Raw genomic sequence first — 19,759 nt, 5'->3', positions numbered from 1 at the left:
TCCCCTGCATTCTACGGAGAGGACTGGTGAAGCTGAGATTTGTTTGCACTTTGCTGAAGACCCCGCATGAGCGGCAGAGACTTATCTTGATAATGACCTCAAATCACGGGCAGAGACTCATTTTGCTAAGAACCTCGAGCCAGGGACACAGATTCACTTCATTAAAGGCCTCAAGCCAGGGGCAGTAATTTTCTTCATTAAAACTATGGCGGAAGGAGGCTGTTTCCCGTGGAAGGAACCCAATAATCAAAGGAGCTGTAACTGTGGGGAGGAACCCATGACAAGGAAGCTCATTAAATTCATGCCCAGAAGAGGCCATGTCCCGAGGGAGACACCCTGTATCTGCAGAAACTGCAACTGCAAAGAATCCACGCCAGAGAAGTTCGTTAAGGATTGTGTCCCGTGAGAGGGATCCCGTATTGTAGCAGGGGAAGAATGTCAGGAGTCGTACTCATCTGAGAAGAGAGAAGTGGCAGAGACCATCTGTGAGAAACTGACCACATCTCCCATTCCCTACCCCCCTGAGCCGTTGAGGGGGGAGGAGGTAGAGATATCAGGAGCAGTGAGCTGGATACGGGAAGAAAGGAGGGATGGGAGAGGGAGATCTTAAAGTGCTGGTTGTAATTTTCTCATCATCCTACTCCCTTTTTGCTTTTATTCTATACTGTTTCTTGTAGAATAAACTTTCCTAATTTCTTTTTTAAGTCGAGTACTGGAGTCTGTTTTGCTCGGAACCGTAATTGGCAGCGAGCCCTTCCTGCCCTTGTCTTAATCCACAAAAACCTTGCTTATCTTCCTCCTCCCATTTCGCTGGGGCCTCTGCCATCCTAATGAGGGTGGGGGTGAATGGGGGCACCAAGTGAGAGACTGTCGTGTTGCCAAACCACAACAGATGCTCTGACCCTGAGCCTGGAAAAAATGATCTTTGAATAGAATCATAGAATCATAGAATGTTAGGGGTTGGAAGGGACCTTTAGAGATCATCTAGTCCAACTCCCTTGCAGAAACAGGTCCACCTAGATCAGGTCACACAGGAGCACGTCCAGGCTGGTCTTGAAGACCTCCAAGGAAGGAGACTCCGCACTACCTGGGCAGCCTGTTCCAGTGCTCCATCACCCTCACAGTAAAATAGTTTTTGCTTATGTTTAAATGGAATTTTCTGTGTTTCAACTTTATCCCATTATCTCTTGTCCTGTTGATAGATACATTGGATGACCCAACATCCTGACATCCACCATTTATATACTTATAAATACTAATGAGATCCCCCCTCAGTCTCCTCTTCTCTAGACTAAATAGCCCCAGTGACCACAGCCTTTCCTCTTAAGGAAGATGTTCCAGTCCTCTGATCATCTTGGTGGCCCTATGCTTGACTCTCTCCAAAAGTACCCTGTCCCTGTTGAGCTGGGGAGCCCAGAACTGGATACAGTACTTGTCTTGGTTTAGGCCCATCCAGGAAACAAAAGACCACAATTAGCCTCAAGTACCAAAGACCTGAGGACTGCCTAAGGCAGGAAGAGCTTAATTGCGACTTAAGGTCCAGGACAAAACAGACCAGCCTACTCGGCTTGGGGAAGAAAACAGAAAATAATTTAATGCAACACCAACTAAAGCATAACCATAAAACCCCAAAACACAACCAACATAAAACAACACAGAGGGGTACAACGATACAATCAGCCCTTTAGGACTACCTTCTCCCCACCTCTCCCCTATTCCCAGGCTCAGAGTTCTGATCCCTGTGTCTTTACCTCCTCCCTCGCTGAACAGCCCAGGGGGGCAGGGAGTGGGGGTTTCAGTCAGTCTATTCCTGATAGCTTCTGCCATTTGTCTCTCCTCAGGGCAGGTAGGCTCTGCACCAGTCCTCCCTGCACCTCCGTGGGGTACCTCACACACACGGCAACCCTGCACAGGCTGCTCCAACGTGCATTTATCCCAAAGGCTGCATTTAAACCAGATCCTGCTTGTTCATGAGTATAGATCCAGTAGTGCTCCTCTCCTAGTTAGCACATTCACCATTTGCATCAAGAAGTTATCATCGATGCACTGAAGGAACCTCCTGAAATGTATGTGGCAAGCTATGTAGGTCTTCCAGCAGATGTCTAGGTAGTTGATATCCCCCATGAGAACCAGGGCCTGTAATTTTGATGCTGCTCCCAGCTGCCAGTAGAAGGCCTCATCAAGCACATATCTCACATTCATGGATAACCTGTGCAATAGTATCCAAGATCAAGTCCACCCCTTAATCACTATAGGTGGCATCTCTTCCTTGATGTCCTGAGGCATCATGGGCCCACCAAGCTATAAATAATTCACCTTGACATTGTCATCCAAATCCACCTGAGCCACTTCAATATTGGCAGTTTGGTCCACCTCCTGGTTGTGCTGATGTTCTTCATTGACATGACTTTCAGGTATGTGGGCATCTATGTGTTGCACCTTCACAACCAGGTTCTCCAGGTGGGCAGCGATGTCTTGCCACAATGGGGCAACCCAGATGGGTTTGCCCCGTCATTGCCAGTTATTTTGTTTCCATTGTTGCAGTCACTCCCACAAAGCATTTGCCACCATTCATGAGTTGATATAAAGATAAAGTATTGACCATTTTTCTCATTCAGTAATGTCTAAAGCCAGTTGGATGGCTTTCACCTCTGCAAACTGACTCCATTCACCCTCTCCTTCTGCAACTTCAGCGACTTGTAGGGGACTCCATACAGCTGCTTTCCACCTTCGATGTTTTCCCACAATACATTGGTGAACAGGGCATATCACTTCTTGTTTTCTGACAGCATATTATATGGTGGGGCCTCTTCAGCACATGTCATCTCCTTCTCAGGCAATATTTGAAAATCTTTGCCCTCTGACCAGTTGGTGATCACTTCCAGAATTCCAGGGTGACTGGGGTTTCCTCTATGAGCTTGTTGTGTAATCAATGCAACCCACTTACTCCACATAGCATCAGTCCCATGCTGTGTGGAAGAGACCCTTCCTTTGAACATCCAGCTTAGCACTGGCAGTCAGGGTACCAGCAGAAGCTGTACTTCCATGTCAGTCACTTCCGAGGCAGCTTGAACTCCTTCATATGCTGCCAATATCTCCTTCTCGGTTGGAGTATAGTTGGCCTCAGATCCTCTTTATCTCTGACTCCAAAACCAAGGGGTTGGCCTTGAGTCTCCTCGAGTGCTTTTTGCCAGAGGCTCCAGGTAGGGGTCATTCTCCCCGGCTGCAGAGTAGAGCATTTTTCACATCTAGTCCTATCTGGACTGGTCCAATGGCTACTGCCTGAGCAATCTCCTGTTTAATTTGTTGAAAGTCTTGTTGCTGTTCAGGGTCCCATTTGAAATGATTTTTCTTTTGGGTGACTTGATAGAGAAGATTTACAATCATATTGTAGTTTGGAATGTGCATCCTCCAAAAACTCACAATGCCTAAGGAAGTTTGTATTTCTTTCTTACTAGTCAGCAGAGACATGATTGTAATTTTGATGATGATGTCCATTGGGATGTGCTGATAACCATCTCACCATTTTATTCCTAAAAATTGGATCTCCCTCCCGTGCAGGCCCTCCGACTGCTTCATTTTATGGCAATGCCAGCCTTCAGAAGAATTTGAACTACTTTCATTTCTCAAAAACTTTTGCTGAATTGCCCCACACAATGATGTCATTGATACATTGTAGGTGTTCTGGGGCCTCACACTTTTCCAAAGCAGTCCATGGCAGATGGTGGGGCTATGTTTCCACCCCTGGGGCAGTCAGTTCCGGGTGTATCACAGAATCTCTCAATGGTTGGAAGGGACCTCGAAAGATCATCTAGTCCAATTCCCCAGCAATACCACCTAGAGTAGGTCACACAAGAACTCATCCAGGTGGGTTTTGAATGTCCCCAGAGAAGGAGACTCCACAATCCATCTGGGCAGCCCGTTCCAGTGTTCCGTCATCCTCACAGTGAAGAAATTTTTCCTTGTGTTTCTTTGGAACCTCTTATGTTCTAGCTTGTACCTATTGCCCCTTGTCCTATCATTGGACATCATTGAGAACAACCTGTGTACTGGATGCCCTTCCAGGTGAAAGTGAAATGGGGCCTGCACCCTGCTGCCAAAGGAATTGAGAAGAATGCATTGGCAATATCGATGGTGGCATACCATTTGGCTGCCTTGGACTCTAGTTCATATTAGAATTTCAGCATGTCTGTCACGGCAGCACTCAGCGGTGGTGTGACTTCACACTAGCCATGGGTTCAAATCCCACTTCTGACACAATCAGTTTAAAAGATTGTGAGGGTTTTACCCTGGTCAGTGGTGGGTCCATCTTGGAGCCAACTGACACTGGCCCTATCAGCTACAGGAGAAGCTTCCAGCAGCTCTTTGTTTAAAGAAGCCACCCCTGGAGCCCCCCACTACCAAAACCTGGCCACCCAAACCCACTACAAAAAGTCACACGGATTGCTTTGTTAATAATGGGCATTGGGTAGAGAAATAAGTGACTGAACATTCAAAGTACAAGACAGAAAAAGGAGAATGAAGCCCTAGCACTCTGAATCAGCTGTAATATAATCAAATTTACAGTCACTCTAGAAATACTATCCACTCAGTGAACTCATGTAGAAAAGGAGTCCTGGTGGATACCAAGATGACCATAAACCAGCAACATGTCCCTGTGTCATGGTTTAGCAAGAAGCTGCTTGGGGCAAGATAACAGCAGTTTTACATTAAATTTGCTGTAACTATAGTAAGTTGCTAAGTGCAAAGCTCCTGTGCAGGTCACAGAGCCTTGCTGTAGTACAGTTTATCTTTTACTTCGCTACTTTTGGGAACATGCTGTTTCTAACTTTCGCTCTGTGCTGTGCTCTAATATTGATATTTTTGCTCTGTTGGTTGTACTGCTTTGTGAGAAGGATGAAGGGACCTGGGAACATGATGGCCCAAATAACAACTATGAGGTTAATTCTGTTGTTGATGGGTTTACTGTGTTGTGGGAGCTATCTTGTGGAGATAATGGGGCAACGCACCTCCTTCCCCTCAGCTCGGACTGACAAAGATAATTTTGTTACACAGACTTCCCAGGTCCTTTGTCACTCTTATGTGAATTTTTTAATATTACTAATTAACATGACTAGTATATAACATATTTTGTGAAATCTGGACTCATCTGGGTATAAGAGAGGAAAAATTTGGAATGAAGAGATGTTGAAATGCCCCCTGAAGCAGCCAGTCCCTGGCTGGCAGTGTGTGGACAAATTTAGGCAAATTCCTAGGACGGTTATCACCTCCTGTAGCTTGGGATTTTACACCTGAACAGATAAAAAAAACTGCTTTACTGGCACGTCACCTGATAAAAGGGTGTCTTGCCTACCCAATGAGACCCATCAGGTTCAGGCACTATACTGGGGCCTAGCCTCTGCCTACCGAGCTGCAGTCCAGTCCTCTCACAGAATTATGGTTGAAGTGGAAACTCAAACTGTATCTGAGACCACCATGGTGGAGTCAGGGATTCAAACAACAACCACAGTGATTGCCCCAGTAGTGAAAAAGAAACAGTGGATAAGGAGATCAACAAGTCCATATCATCGATTAGTAAAGGAAGAAGACGAGGAAGAGTTAGAAGAAGCTGGTACTTCAGTAAAGAGATCAAAAGGCGTGAAAAAAATTGTAAAGGAAATGGAAACTACTCGGCCCCTGATCTCATCAGAACTTCGAGATATGCAAAAAGATCACAGTCGCCAGCCAGGTGAGCGGATTGGTGTCTGGCTGCTCCGATGTTGGGATAACTGGGCTGACAGTAAGCAATTGGAAGGTAGAGAAGCCCAACAGCTGGGATCTCTTGCTAGGGACCGGGGAATTGATAGAGGCATTGGAAAAAAGACCTCAGTTTGCAGTCTCTGGAAACAACTTCTCTCAAGTTTAAGGGCAAGATACCCATTCAAGGAAGATCTTGTAAATGCCTGCGGAAAGTGGACTAGAGCAGATGAAGGCATCCAGTACTTGAGGGAATTGCTGGAAGTCATCTATGGTGATCTAGATAATGCTGAGGCCTCCACAGATCCAGACGATGTCCAGTGTACACGGGCCATGTAGAGAAAAGTGATTCAGAGTGCCCCAGCTACATATTCTAATATCTTGGCAATGGTGTATCACCCAGACATGGATATAGTAACAGTGGAGGGAATATCTTCTTGGTTGCAAAACTATGAAGAGAGCCTCTGCACCTCCTCACCAGTGTGGGATGACGGTCTGACTGCCAGAACTGCCCCAAGAACTGGGTCATCCACTGCCCCAACCAGGGGAAAAGGAAGTCCTAGATGTACAAGTATGCCATGAAATGAACTCTGGCTCTTTTTACGTGGCCAAGGAGAGGATATGAGGAAATAGGATGGTGAACCCACTTTTAAGCTGGAAGCTTGTGTATGTGAACTAAGGGGGAAGATAGCTGTTAGAAAAGGATCACACAAGAGGGCTGTCAGCGTAGTAGCTGCAAGGACAAAAGGAGACCCAGCAATCTCCCAGACATAAAAGAAATGCAATCATCTCCTTCGATGCCGATAAGGAGACTTCAGGTCTAAAATTGCAAGGATCATCTCTGATGAAGAACAGAAATAGAGGGTCTCTGCCTCCAGTCAGGAGGAGGAAAGGGATGACCAAATCTACTGGACTGTGTGGGTTCGATGGCTTGGCACATCTGACCCACAAAGGTATAAACCCTTAGTTAGACACAGGAGCACAGTGTATATTGATGCCATCAAAGTAGAGAAACAAAGATTCTGTCTGGATCTCTGGAGTGACAGGGGGATGTGAAGAATTATCTGTATTCGAGGCTGAAGTGAGCTTAACAGGGGACAAATGGGAAAAACACCCCATTGTGACTGATCCAGAGGCCCCTTGTATACTTGGCATAGATTATCTCAGGAGAGGGTATTTCAAAGACCCCAAGGGTTATCAATGGGCTTTTGGTACAGCCACTGTAGATACAGAGAAAATCAAACAACTCTCTAGTTTATCTGGCCTCTCAGAAGACCCTTTTGTTGTGGGATTGCTGCAAGTTCAAGAGCAACAGGTACCAATTGCTACCAGTGATGCCCCTGAACATTTCCAGTACATTGATGGCATACTTGTATGTGGCAACAAGACAGAAGAAGTCTTTGAGAAGGGGAAAAGAATAATTCAGATTCTTCTAAAAGTCGTTTTTGCTACAAAAAGGAGCAAGGTAAAGGAAACTGCACAAGAGATCCAGTTCTTGGGCATAAAATGGCAGGATGGTCATCGACATGTGCCTATGGATGTTGTGAACAAAATAGCAACTATGTCTCAACCAACTAACAAGAAAGAAACACAGGACCAGATGTGTAAAATATCCTCTCCACTGCAGCTGGAGAGCATGGTCTCACCTGGAGCCTCTGGCAGAAAACATCTTGAGAAACCCAAGGTCCACCATTAGGGTTTTGGAGCCAAGGATATCGAGGATCAGAAGCCCACTACACCCCAACTGAAAAAGAAATACTAGCAGCATATGAAAGACTTCGAGCTGCTTCAGAAGTCATTGGCACAGAAGCTTATCTCCCCTTGGCACCACATCTGCCTGTGCTACACTGGATGTTCAAAGGGAAAATCCCTTCTATACATCATGCAACCAGTGCTACATGGAGTAAGTGGATGGCGTTGATTACACAACGATCTCAGCTGGGGAAATCAAATCACCCAGGAATCCTGGAAGAGATCGTGGACTGGCCAGAAGGCAGAGATTTTGGAGCATTGCCTGAGGAAGTAGCTCATGCCCAAGAGGCACCACCATATAATGAACTATCAGATAAGAGGCATTATGCTTTGTTTACTGATGGATCCTGCCACATGGTAGGAAATCATTGTAAGTGGAAAGCTGCTGCGTGGAGTCCCACATGACGTGTTGTTGAGGCCACCAAAGAAGAAGGTGAGTCAAGCCAGTTTGCTGAAGTGAAAGCCATCCAACTAGCTCTAGAGATTGCAGAACGAGAGAAGTGGCCAGTACTCTATCTTTATACTGACTCCTGGATGGTGGCTAATGCCCTGTGGGGATGGCTACAGCAATGGAAGAAGGTCAATTGGCAGCGCAGGGGTAAACCCATCTGGGCTGCTGCATTGTGGCAAGACATTGCCGCTTGGGTGTAAAACATGACTTTGAAGGTACATCATGTAGATGCTCACGTGCCCAAAAGCCGTGCCACTGAAGAACAATGGAATAACCAACAGGTAGACAAAGATGCCAAAATTGAAGTAGCTCAGATAGACCTAGACTGGGAGTGTAAAGGTGAACTATTTAGAGCTCGATGGGCCCATGAAACATCAGGACATCTGGAAAGAGATGCAACATATAGATGGGCTCGTGATCGAGGGGTAGACTTGACCATGGAGGCTATCACACAGGTCACTCATGAATGTGAAACGTGCTGCAATCAAGCGAACCACACGAATCAAGTCTCCCTGGAACAGAGGCCAATGGCTGGGTTTTCAATATACTGAGGCCTGGCAAATTGACTATGTTGGACCACTACTGCGAACACACCAAGGCAAGCGTTATATACTCACCATGGCGGAAGCAACTACTGATATGTTAGAAACATACCCTGTAAACCATGCCACTGCCCGAAATACTATTTTCAGCCTTGAAAGGCAAATTTTGTAGTGTGTCGTGGTTTGACCCAGCTAGCACAGTAGCAGCACGACAGTCTCTCGCTCGGTGCCCCCATTCACATCCACCCTCGTTAGGTTGGCGGAGGACCCAGCAAAATGGGAGTAAAAGATAAGCAAGGTTGTTGTAGATTGAGACAAGGGCAGGAAGGGCTCACTGCCAATTACGGTTCTGGGCAAAGCAGACTCCAGTAATCAACTTAGAGAGGAAAGTAGGAAAGTTTATTCTACAAGAAACAAAACAGAATAAAAGAAAAAAGGGAGTAGGATGATGAGAAATTCACAACCGGCACTTTAAGATGTCCCTCCCCCATCCCTCCTTTCTTCCCGGGCCCAGCTCAATGCTCCCGATATCTCTACCTCCTCCCCCTTCAACGGCTCAGGGGGGCAGGGAATGGGGGATGTGGTCAGTCTCTCACAGATGGGCTCTGCCACTTCTGTCTTCTCAGATGAGGATGACTCCTGGCATTCTTGCCCTGCTCCAACACGGGGTTCCTCTCCTGGAACACAATCCTTAACGAACTTCTCTGGTGTGGGTTGTTCCCAACAGCTATGGCTTCTGCCAATGCAGGTTCCCTCACATGGGATGCAGTCCTTGGTGAATATCTCTGGTGTGGATTCTTCACCATGGTTGCAGTTTCTGCAGTTGCAGGGTCCTTCTCTCGGGACAAGGCCTCTTCTGGGCGTAAGTTTAATGAGATGCTTTGTCGTGGGTTCCTTCCCACAGTTACAGCTGTGGATATTGGGTCCCTCCCTCGGGACACAGCCTACTCTGGCCACAGTGATAAAGGGTCCCTCCCACAGGACATGGCCTCCTCCGGCCATAGTCACTGTCCCTGGCTCGGGGCCTTTAATGAAGTGAATTGCTGCCCCTGGTCCTGGGCCAGCTTTAGCAAACTGAGTCTCTGCCCCTGATGCGGGCTCATTATCATAATGAGTCTCTACCGCCCATGCGGGGTCTTTAAAGAAATGAAAATAAATCTCAGCTTCACCAGTTCTCTCCATATAATGCAAGGGAGTCTCTGCTCCAGCACACCTCCTCCTCTCTTTCATCACTGACCTTGGAGTCCGCATGGTTGTTTCTCTCACTGTTCCTACTCCTTGCACCACCACCAGCCAGAAGAAAAAGAAGGGGCAGAAGAAGGAAAGAAGATGGAGGAAGAAACCTCCCCTTCTGGCTTCTTCTTAAAAAGTGATTGTGGAGGCGTCTAATTGGCTCAGCCCCAGAAGTGGATCTGACTCAGAGCTGAGGAGAGTTGCGAGCAACTTCTTACAGGAGCTATCTTTACAGCCCCTTCCCCCTTACCAGAAAAGGCTATCATGTCAAACCATGACATGGTGACACAGGATTCCAGAAAGAATTGAATCAGACAATGGGACTCATTTTTTAAATAATCTCATAAAGTCCTGGGCAAAGAAACATGGCATTGAGTAACGGATTACTAAAGACCATGTTGAGAACACTGGGCAATGGGGCATGGAAGCAGTGGGATATAAATTTAGCAGAAGCCACTTGGCTGTTTAACAGCAGAGGTTCAACTAACCGTCCTGGTCCTGCCCAAACAAAACCCCTACATACTGTGGGAGGAGATCAGGTCCCTGTAGTGCACCCAGGGAAGTGGCTGGGGAAAGCAGCATAGGTTGCAAACTCCCACCGGAAAAGGCAAACCCATTCATGGGATTGTCTTTGCTCAAGGGCCTGGGTGTAGTTGGTGAGTAATGAGAAAGGATGGGGAAACTCGATATGTGCCTCAAGGAGATTTAACCTTTGGGGGAAAAAGAATCTGCTATGTGAGTTGTCTGTTGTAGGAGATGAGGTATGAACTTCACAAGAAACCGGAGGAATGGACAAATCAAGCCAGTGCTGGTGCCCAACATCGAACAACACACTGTTTCCCCTGGCCTGGATACCCATCTTCATGGATGAGACCTAAGTTATGGCCTGCTCCAGTGAACATCTGTAGGGGATGGAAGATACAAGTATGTTGTTTGTCTGTTGAAGAGTGAGGGATACTGGTTAATGAGAGTATATAAGAATGTATGTGGGTTGTTAAGGCAGTTTGTCTGAGCATGACATAAATGGTATGGAATAAGGGATGGAGATTGTAGTGGATCTGAGGTGCTGGTGATTTTCTACAGCAGCTCGTGTAGTGCTGTGACTTCTGTTGATATTGATAGCACATCAATGTTATGACTACTTGTCATGGTTTAGCAAGGAGCGGGTTGCAGTGAAGACCCGGTAAAAAGTTTTTGGACTCTCCCCCGGCTCCTGGGTTCAGACCCACCTCTGGCTCATCTGGGCCAATCTGGTGCCTCTGCGATCACTATTTAGGGACGGGAATTTGAAGTGCTGGTAGGAGGTGTAAGAGTGATACAAGATGGAGGCGACTACGTGGACCCCACAGTCAAAGAAGGAGGAAGGAAGGAGGAGCACTAGACCAGAGATCCCTCTGCAAGCCATGGCGAGAATGCAGACTGTACCTCTGCAACCCATGCAGGGCCATGGCAGGACTGAGAGTTACCAGCAGCTCCATGTGAGTGTGCCCAGATCGGCGAGAGACTGTGTGAGGAGGCAGCCATGGTGCAGGCCGTGCTGGAGAGCCTGCACACCACAGAGCAGACCCACACAAGAGGCAGAAAGGAGCTGCAGCCTTTGGGATAAATGCACGTTGGAGCAGCCTGTGCAGGGCTGCCATGTGTGTGAGGTACCCCACGGAGGTGCAGGGAGGACTGGTGCAGAGCCCACCTGCCCTGAGGAGAGACAAATGGCAGAAGCTATCAGGAATACACTGACTGAAACCTCCACTGCCTGCCCCCCCGAACCATTCAGGGGGGGACAGGGTAAAAACACCGGGATCAGGGCTCTGAGCCCGGGAAGAGGGGAGGTGTGGCAAGAAGGTGTTCTTAAAAAGGCTGGTTGGACTCTTCATTGTTGTACCACTCTGTGTTGTTTTACTTTGGTTATGTTTTGGGTTTTATGGTTATGTTTTAGTTGGTGGTAGATTATTTTCTGTTTTCTTCCCCAAGCCGAGTAGGCTGGTCTGTTTTGCCCTGGACCTTAAGCGGCAATTAAGCCCTCCCTGCCCTTTGACAATCCTCAGGTCTTTGGTACTTGAGGCTAATTGTGGTCTTTTATTCCCTAATGGGCCTAAACCATGACACTACTGCTCCCACAGCATCAAGGCTGTCCCTCCAGCATTCTTTCCCCCACTTTCACCAATAGCTGTGGGTGGGCACAATCTTGGGAGGGGCCATGGCCAGGACAGCTGACCCAGGCTGATCAAGGAGATATTCCATACCATATGACATCAGCTCAGCAATATAAACTGGGGGAGAGGAGCAAGAAGGGGGGCATGATTCATTTTGGCCTTCCAAAGCAACTATTACACGTACTGAAGCCCTGCTTCTCAGGAGGTGGCCAGACATCGCTGCTGATGGAAAGTAGAGAATAACAGCTTATTTTGCTTTGCTTCACTTCTCACGCACGTGGCTTTGCTTTCTCCTTATTAAACTTCTTTTATCTCAACTCATGAGACTCCCATCTTATTTTCTCCCCTCCCTGGCCTGCTAGCAGCATGGTGGGCACCTGGCATCCAGCCAGGGTCAAACCATCACAATGGGGAAACAAACTTTTAAATGAAAACTGAAGCTTTTCAAACTGTACAAAAATTCTTAAAACCCAGATATGCTGGAAGTTATGCAATAAATCTATGCTCATTTCTATGGTAAAGTATACAAGTACAGATAAATATATTAAATGTTACCAGAATACATTTTTGTCTTCTGACACTCTGTAAACAATAGTGCAACACTTCAATACCATCACAGGCTTTAAAAAAAAATCTTATGTTTAATTGCATTATATCAATTATTTATCTATTTCTCCATCAATTTATTCATTCATTTTCAATTAAAACAATAATACATATTTATTCACAAAATAATAGTTCTAGAGCAGCGCTTGCATAGACTCCAAAGCTCTTTACAAAGGAGCCCAAGATTGAAACCTTCTTCATACTGTTTGGAAGAGTAAGGAATAGAAAAGGAAAGCCAAACTTTAGTCAGCCACCTAGGATACTCAATTTTTATCACACAGCTGAAAATTTGGCACTATGTTTCCTGATAAGTAATATTGAAATATATTCTAATTTTCCGTCTATTCATAAAACCGTTCAAGATGTAATTTTATTTACTTCTTAGAATAAGAACATTAGCATTCTGGTTTTCTGTAGCCCAGAAAAAAAACTGCCACTTTATTGAAATGTAATTAACATCAGAACCAGGATAGCTTTCCTTTAGCTAGGGAAGGGGAAAGAAAAAAGGAAAGAAGGTGGATTTTTCTTGGCATTTTGCCTCAGCCCCTCCTTAGCTATGACTGTTACACCCAGTCACAAGAGCTACATGCAGAAACGTACTTGTACGCTCTTTGCGGTTCTAATAAGTCTACTACTTCATAGTCTAGTAGGTTCCTGAAGAATGTTGATGACAACTTCCTGTCACAGGTGGTTGAGGAGCCAACAAAGAGAGGTGTGCTGTTGGACCTGGTGCTAACAATTAAAAAAGGTCTGGTTGGGGATGTGAAGTTTGGAGGCAACCTTAGCTGCAGTGACCATGAGATGGTGGAGTTCAAGATCCTCTGTGGAAGAAGCAGGACACCAAACAAGGTTTTGACACTGAACTTCAGGAGAGCTAACTTTGGCCTCTTCAAAGCCCTGTTTGGAGGAATCTCATGGGCTAGGATTCTAGATGGTAGGGGGTCCCAAGAAAGCTGGTCAGTCTTCAAGCACCACTTCCTCCAAGCCCAAGATCAGTGTATCCCCACAAGAAGAAAATCGGGAAAAATGGGTGAGAGGTCTACATGGATAAACAAGGAGATACTGGAATCAACTCAAAGAGAAGAAAGAAGTCAATGAAAGGTAGAAAAAGGGCCTGGTTCCTTGGGAAGAGTATAGGAATATTGCCAGAGCATGATGGGATGAAACCAGGAAGGCTAAAGCCCTTTTGGAATTAAATCTGGCAAGGGAAGTAAAGGAAAACAAGGGCTTATTCAAGTACATATGCAGCAAAAGGAAGTTTAGTGAGAATATAAACCCGCTGGTGAACGAGGATGGTGCCCTGGTGACGGAGGATGCAGAGAAGGCAGAGCTACTGAATGCCTGAATGGGAACCGAGAGTTCCATCTGCCACCCTGTCCTTAACTCATCTGACAATGATTTCATAGCAAAATCCTAAGAATACGGAGATTGTTTCTTGGTAATGTGTCCAAAATAAAGCTTTGGGCTGAGAAAACACATCGCTTCCTTTCTATTGTGTTATCCACTGCCATGATATGCTGAGCGTGATGTCACATGGGATTGAATAGCCTGGCCACGCCCCCTGGCGGCAGCTGGGGAAAGTTAACGCTATCCCCGTCAAACCCAGGACATTATCCACCTCTTATTCTATACCATGTACATCATGCCCAGATAAGGAACATTTTAAAACATTTTCCTGTCATTGATACAGATATTATTCCCTTAGTCCATGGGACATTAATTTAGTTCATGACTTCAGGCTCTATCTCTCATAGCAGTCTTCCATGTTCCTACTCAGATGATATCAACCTGCTGCTTCAGCTTCTCTGTTCTCAGCTCTGAGTGCATGTTCTTGTATGAGATCACCTCTTCCTGAAGAGCATGCTCAAGGCAGGAGGTTGCCAGAAAACACATGAAGCAAAGCAGTAGATTTACAGTAACATGAATCAGATCCACAAATCCACAGGCTGTTACTTGAAGTGCCTGTATTGAAACTGAATCTGGCACTCCAGTGTATGAATACAGCCATTGCAATGGGATAAAGCCCTGGGCCTTTATGACGAAGTGGTGGTTATTCAGTAACTAATACCATTTAGTTTAATGACTAGTTGCACCCAAAATCAAATCCCCCTGGGATATGCATTGAACTTCCCCATCCTTCCGCATCACCCACCAAGTCCTTGGGCAAAAATGATCCCCTGGATGGGATTGCCTTTGCCTGAGGAAGGATTGACCCAAACTGTCTTTTCTAATAGATTTTCCATATGCACTGCAGGGACTTTATCCCCTTCTATGGTGTGTAAGAGTTCTAGTTCAGCAGGGCTGGCTCTATTGACAGATCCCCTTGTATTGACTATCCAGGTGGCCTTTGCTAGATGTGTGTCCCAATGTTTGAAGGTCCCACCTCCCATCACTCTCAAAGTGGTCTTCAGTAATCCATTGTATCGCTCAATTTTCCCAGACGCTGGTGCACGACAGGGGATATGGTAGACCCACTTGACACTGTGCTCTTTGGCCCAGGTATCTATAAGGTTGGTTTTGAAATGCATCTCATTGTCTGATTCGATCCTTTCTGGGGTGCCATGTCACCATAGGACTTGCCTTCCCAGATCCCGTATCGTGTTCCGGACGGTGATGTGAAGCACAGGATATGTTTCTAGCCATCCAATGGTTGACTCCACCATGGTGAGGATGTATCACTTGTCTTGGCAAGTCAGTGGCAGTGTAATGTAATCAGTCTGCCAGGCCTCTCCATATTTATATTTTTGCCATTGCCCTTTATACCATATGGGCTTCAACCGTTTGGCTTGTTTAATTGTAGCACGTCTCACACTAATGGATAACCCGTGCAATAGTGTCCAAGGTTAAGTCCACCCCTCGATCACGAGTCCATCTATAGGTGGCATATCTTCCTTGAGGACCTGAGGCATCATGGGCCCACCAAGCTACAAACAATTCACCTCTATGCTGCCAGTCTAAACCCACCTCAGCCACTTCAATTTTGTCAGCTTGGTCCACCTCCTGGTTGTGCTGATGTTCTTCATTGACCCAGTATTGGGTATGTTGGCATCTAAGCGTTGCACCTTCACAACCGGCTTCTCCAGGTGGGCAGCAATGTCTTGCCACAATGGGGCAGTCCAGATGGGTTTGCCCCGACATTGACAGTTATTTTGTTTCCGTTGTTGTAGTCACCCCCACAAAGCATTTGCTGCCATCCATGAGTCAGTATAGAGGTATAGTATTGGCCATTTTCCTCATTTGGCAATGTCTAAAGCCAGCTGGATGGCTTTCACCTCTGCAAACTGACTTGATTCACCTTCTCCTTCTGCAGCTTCAGCAACTTGTTGTAGGGGACTCCACACAGCCGCTTTCCACCTTTGATGTTTTCCCACAATACGGTAGGACCCATCGGTGAACAAAGCATATTGCTTGTCATTTTCTGACAACTTTTTGTATGGTGGGGTCTCTTCAGCACGTGTCACTTTTTCAGGATATTCCAAAGTCTTTGCATTCTCCAAAAATCCACAATGCTTAAGAAAGCCTGGGTTTCTTCCTTACTGGTTGGTGGAGACATTGCAGTAATCTTGTTGACAATATCCATTGGGATATGCTGATGATCATTTTGTCATTTTACTCCTAAGAATTGGATCTCCTCTGCAGGCCCTTTGACTTCGCTTCGTTTTATGGCAAAGCCGGCATTCAGGAGGATTTTAACTATTTTCTTTCTTTTTTCAAAAAACTTCTTTTGCTGATTTGCCCCACATAATAATGCCATTGATATATTGTAGGTGTTCAGAGGCCCCACCCTTTTCTAGTGTAGCCTGGACCAGTCCATGGCAAATGGTAGGGCTGTGCTGCCACCCCTGGGGCAATCGATTCCAAGTGTACTGAATGCCTTTCCAGGTGAAGGCAAACTGGGGCCTGCACTTGGCTGCCAAGGGAATTGAGAAGAATGCATTAGCAATGTCGATGGTAGCGTACCATCTGGCTGCCTTGGACTCCAGTTCATATTGGAGTTCCAGCATGTCCGGCACAGCAGCACTCAGCAGCAGCTTGACTTCATTCAGGTCACGATAGTCTACTGTCAATCTCCACTCTCCAGTAGACTTTCGTACTGGCCATATGGGGCTGTTAAATGGTGATCGAGTCCTGCTGATCACCCCTTGGCTCTCCAATTTACAAATCAGTTTGTAGATTGGAATCAGAGAGTCATGGTTAGTCCAATATTGCCGTCGGTGCACTGTTGTGGTTGCGACTGGCACTTGTTGGTCTTCAACTCTCAGCAACTCCACAGCAGAAGCATCCTCTGAGAGGCCAGGCAGGCTGGACAGCTGTTCAGTTTCTTCTGTCTCCAAGGCAGCCACACCAAAAGTCCACCAATACCCTTTTGGGTCTTTGAAATACCCTCTCTTCAGGTAATCTATTCCCAAGATGCATGGAACTTCTGGGCCTGTCACAATGGGGTGTTTGTGCCATTTCTTTCCCATCAGACTCGCTTCTGCTTCCAACGTAGTGAGCTATTGGGATCCTCCTGTCACTCTGAAAATCGAAATTTGTTCATCTCCTCTATAACTTGATGGGATCAAAGTGCATTGAGCTCCAATATCCACAAGAGCCTTGTACTCTTGTGGATCTGATGTGCCAGGCCATCGGATCCACACAGACAAGTAGATCCTATTGTCCCTGTCCTCCCCCTGGCTGGAAGCAAGGCCCCTCTAATATTGATTGTTACGTGCATCATACACTTTCTATGGGAAGGAACTAGAGGTCCCTTCGAGAGGATCAGAAGCAAGATTAAGCACCACATCTCTGGGGAGCTGCTCACTGGAAACTGGGGCAGCATTTTTCCATGAGGAGTCCCTTTTTGTTTTTGCTTGTAGTTCCCATACTCTTGTCTCTAGGGCCACGGTAGGTTTTCCATCCCACCTCCTCATGTCCTCTCCCTTACTGTGTAGATAGAACCACAGGTTGCCCTGGTGTGTGTACCCTCTGTATATCCTCTCTTGATCAGAAGAACACTTGTTCCTAATAGTGGAGACATGGGCCCATACTGGCGGAGAGCAGGAGATATCTTTCTTAAATTGTTGGAACTCACGGGATAGTTTCTCTGCAGCAGAGACACAGGATCATAAAGAAGAAAGGCTTCCTTCGTACTGCCGGGGTTGGCTAACCACTTCATCCACCGTTTTCCCCTCACATTCTTTCCACGACATGACAGCCAATGAGTTGGCATACGATGGTGGTGCACTCCAGAGGAACTTTCGCCACATGGGTGGTGTGCACTGGACCTCATCTGGATCGATGGATAACTGCACATTGTCCAGATCCTGATAAATGACTTCTAGCACAGCCAGTTCCTTCAGGTACTGGCTACCTTTCTGTACGGTAGTCCACTTGCCTGGGTGACATGTGGCATCTTCCTTGAATGGATACCTTTCCTTTACACCTGAGAGAAGTCACCTCCGTAGGCTGCGTACTTGTGTTCTTTTTCCAATTGCCTTGTCAATGTCTCCTTCCCTAGACAGGAAGCCCAGTTGTTTGGCTTCCCTGCCCTCCAATTCCAGGCTACCGACCCTATTATCCCAGCATCGGAGCAGTCAGGTGACAATGTGTTTCCCTGGGTGATGTCTGAAGTCCTTTCATATGTCTCGTAACTCGCTCAGGGATAGGGATCGGGTGGTAATTGTCTTGTTCATAACTTCCACCTCTTCCTCCTCTTCTTGTGATGGTCTTGCTTCAGTTTCTTCTCCTCCTGCTTTGTGATTGGAGTATCTTCCCTTTCTAAGTGAGTTGACTTTTGCATCCAACATTTCTTCTTCTCTATAGGGGCAACTGATACTGGCAGAGGTTGTTTTCTTGATTTGGCTGCAGTGCTTCCCACCAGTGTCCATGCTAACCGTTGCTGAGGTCCGAGTAGCCACAGTGCATGTCATTGGGGCTGGGGTAGCTGCAATGCCTGTCAGTCTATTTTCCTCCTCTTCTCCCTGAGGGTGCTGTCTAATGTTGAGCAACATTTGATAGATACTAGCCAGGGCCCAGCACAATGCAGTCAGTTGTGCCTCTCTGGAATAGCCATAGCATTTTCTTTTCAAATGCTCTATCACTCTATGAGGGTCATGTAGCTGTTCCAGGGTGAAGTTCCAGACCACTGGAGGTGAGAAGGTCTCTAGATACCTGCCTATATTCTCCCACATTCCACTCCATCCATTACTCTCCAGCCTTGGGGCAGATTTTTGGGTGAGACTTTTAACAAATTTTACAATTTTAAGCAAGATATGAAGCATATTCAGGAGACATAACAGTAGAAGCAGGATAACTGGAATGTCCCAAAAATATCCAAATTTCTTAAATGTTATTTTAGTTAGCCAGAAGGAAAAAGAGGAAGAAAAAGGATGGGAGAAAGTATCCCTCCCTGCCTTCTCCATAGGTTGGGTCAGATTACTAATGAATTCTGAAAGGAAAAGCTCGAGGTATGGGAGTGACCACAACACTGTATACAGATACCAGCTAAGCTCCATAACCAATGATATAATCACATCATAAGCCAAAAGAACCCAGTATAACAAAATTGTGATCTTCATTACTTTCCCTGAGTTGAAAAACAGCACCGCAGGGAACATGTAGAGAAGGTAAGAGTTCACATAAAACCACCATGTAAACAGTTGAACCAGCATTGTGATCAATTGTCTTGTATAGTCAATATAAGAAAACTGTATACCAAATCTCAACACACTCTTCATCAGATCTGTCCTTATCTCAACCCTTCGTGCCCCACATTGGGCACCAAAAAAACTGTTGACCTAACAATATCCAAACCACAGAGTTACTCACTCCTCCCCATCTTAGCAGGATGGGGAGGAGAATCAAGAGAGTTCTAGAACTTAGTGGGTTGAGATATGGACAATTTATTAGAACACCACAAAGAGTAGGCAGTTACAATGATAGCCAAGGGACATGGAAAAACGAGCAATACCCGGTGTAACTGCTCACTGCCCGCAGCCCGATGGCAGAACCGCAGTTCCCGCTCTTGCCGCAGCGCCGCCAGGGCCGCTGCCCTGATATCCTGAGCCTGACGTCACATGGAATTGAATAGCCTGACCATGCGCCCTGGCGGCGGCTGGGGAGAGTTAACTCTATCCCGGCCAAACCCAGAACATCTTCACCCTAATAATGGAACAGTATTTATGGTGTGATACATGATTGCCTGGGGGAAGGGGGCTCAAATCAGTCTTTAAAGCAAGATAGAGTGGCAGCTGTGCAGTCACAGAAGCAACAACAACACAAGCTCACTGACATTGTGAAATGGA

The 19,759-nt window shown here is 46.3% G+C and overlaps 1 protein-coding gene across 1 annotated transcript in view; it reads right to left on the bottom strand.

Annotated features, from left to right (window-relative positions):
* Positions 1-19,759, bottom strand: part of LOC133628488 (E3 ubiquitin-protein ligase NEDD4-like) — a 352,048-nt gene that overhangs the window by 254,266 nt on the left and 78,023 nt on the right. The window lies entirely within an intron of this gene.

Source organism: Colius striatus, chromosome W (genome assembly GCF_028858725.1).
Source record: "Colius striatus isolate bColStr4 chromosome W, bColStr4.1.hap1, whole genome shotgun sequence".
NCBI classification, from domain to species: domain Eukaryota; kingdom Metazoa; phylum Chordata; class Aves; order Coliiformes; family Coliidae; genus Colius; species Colius striatus.
This window is presented reverse-complemented; position numbering and strand designations above follow the sequence as displayed.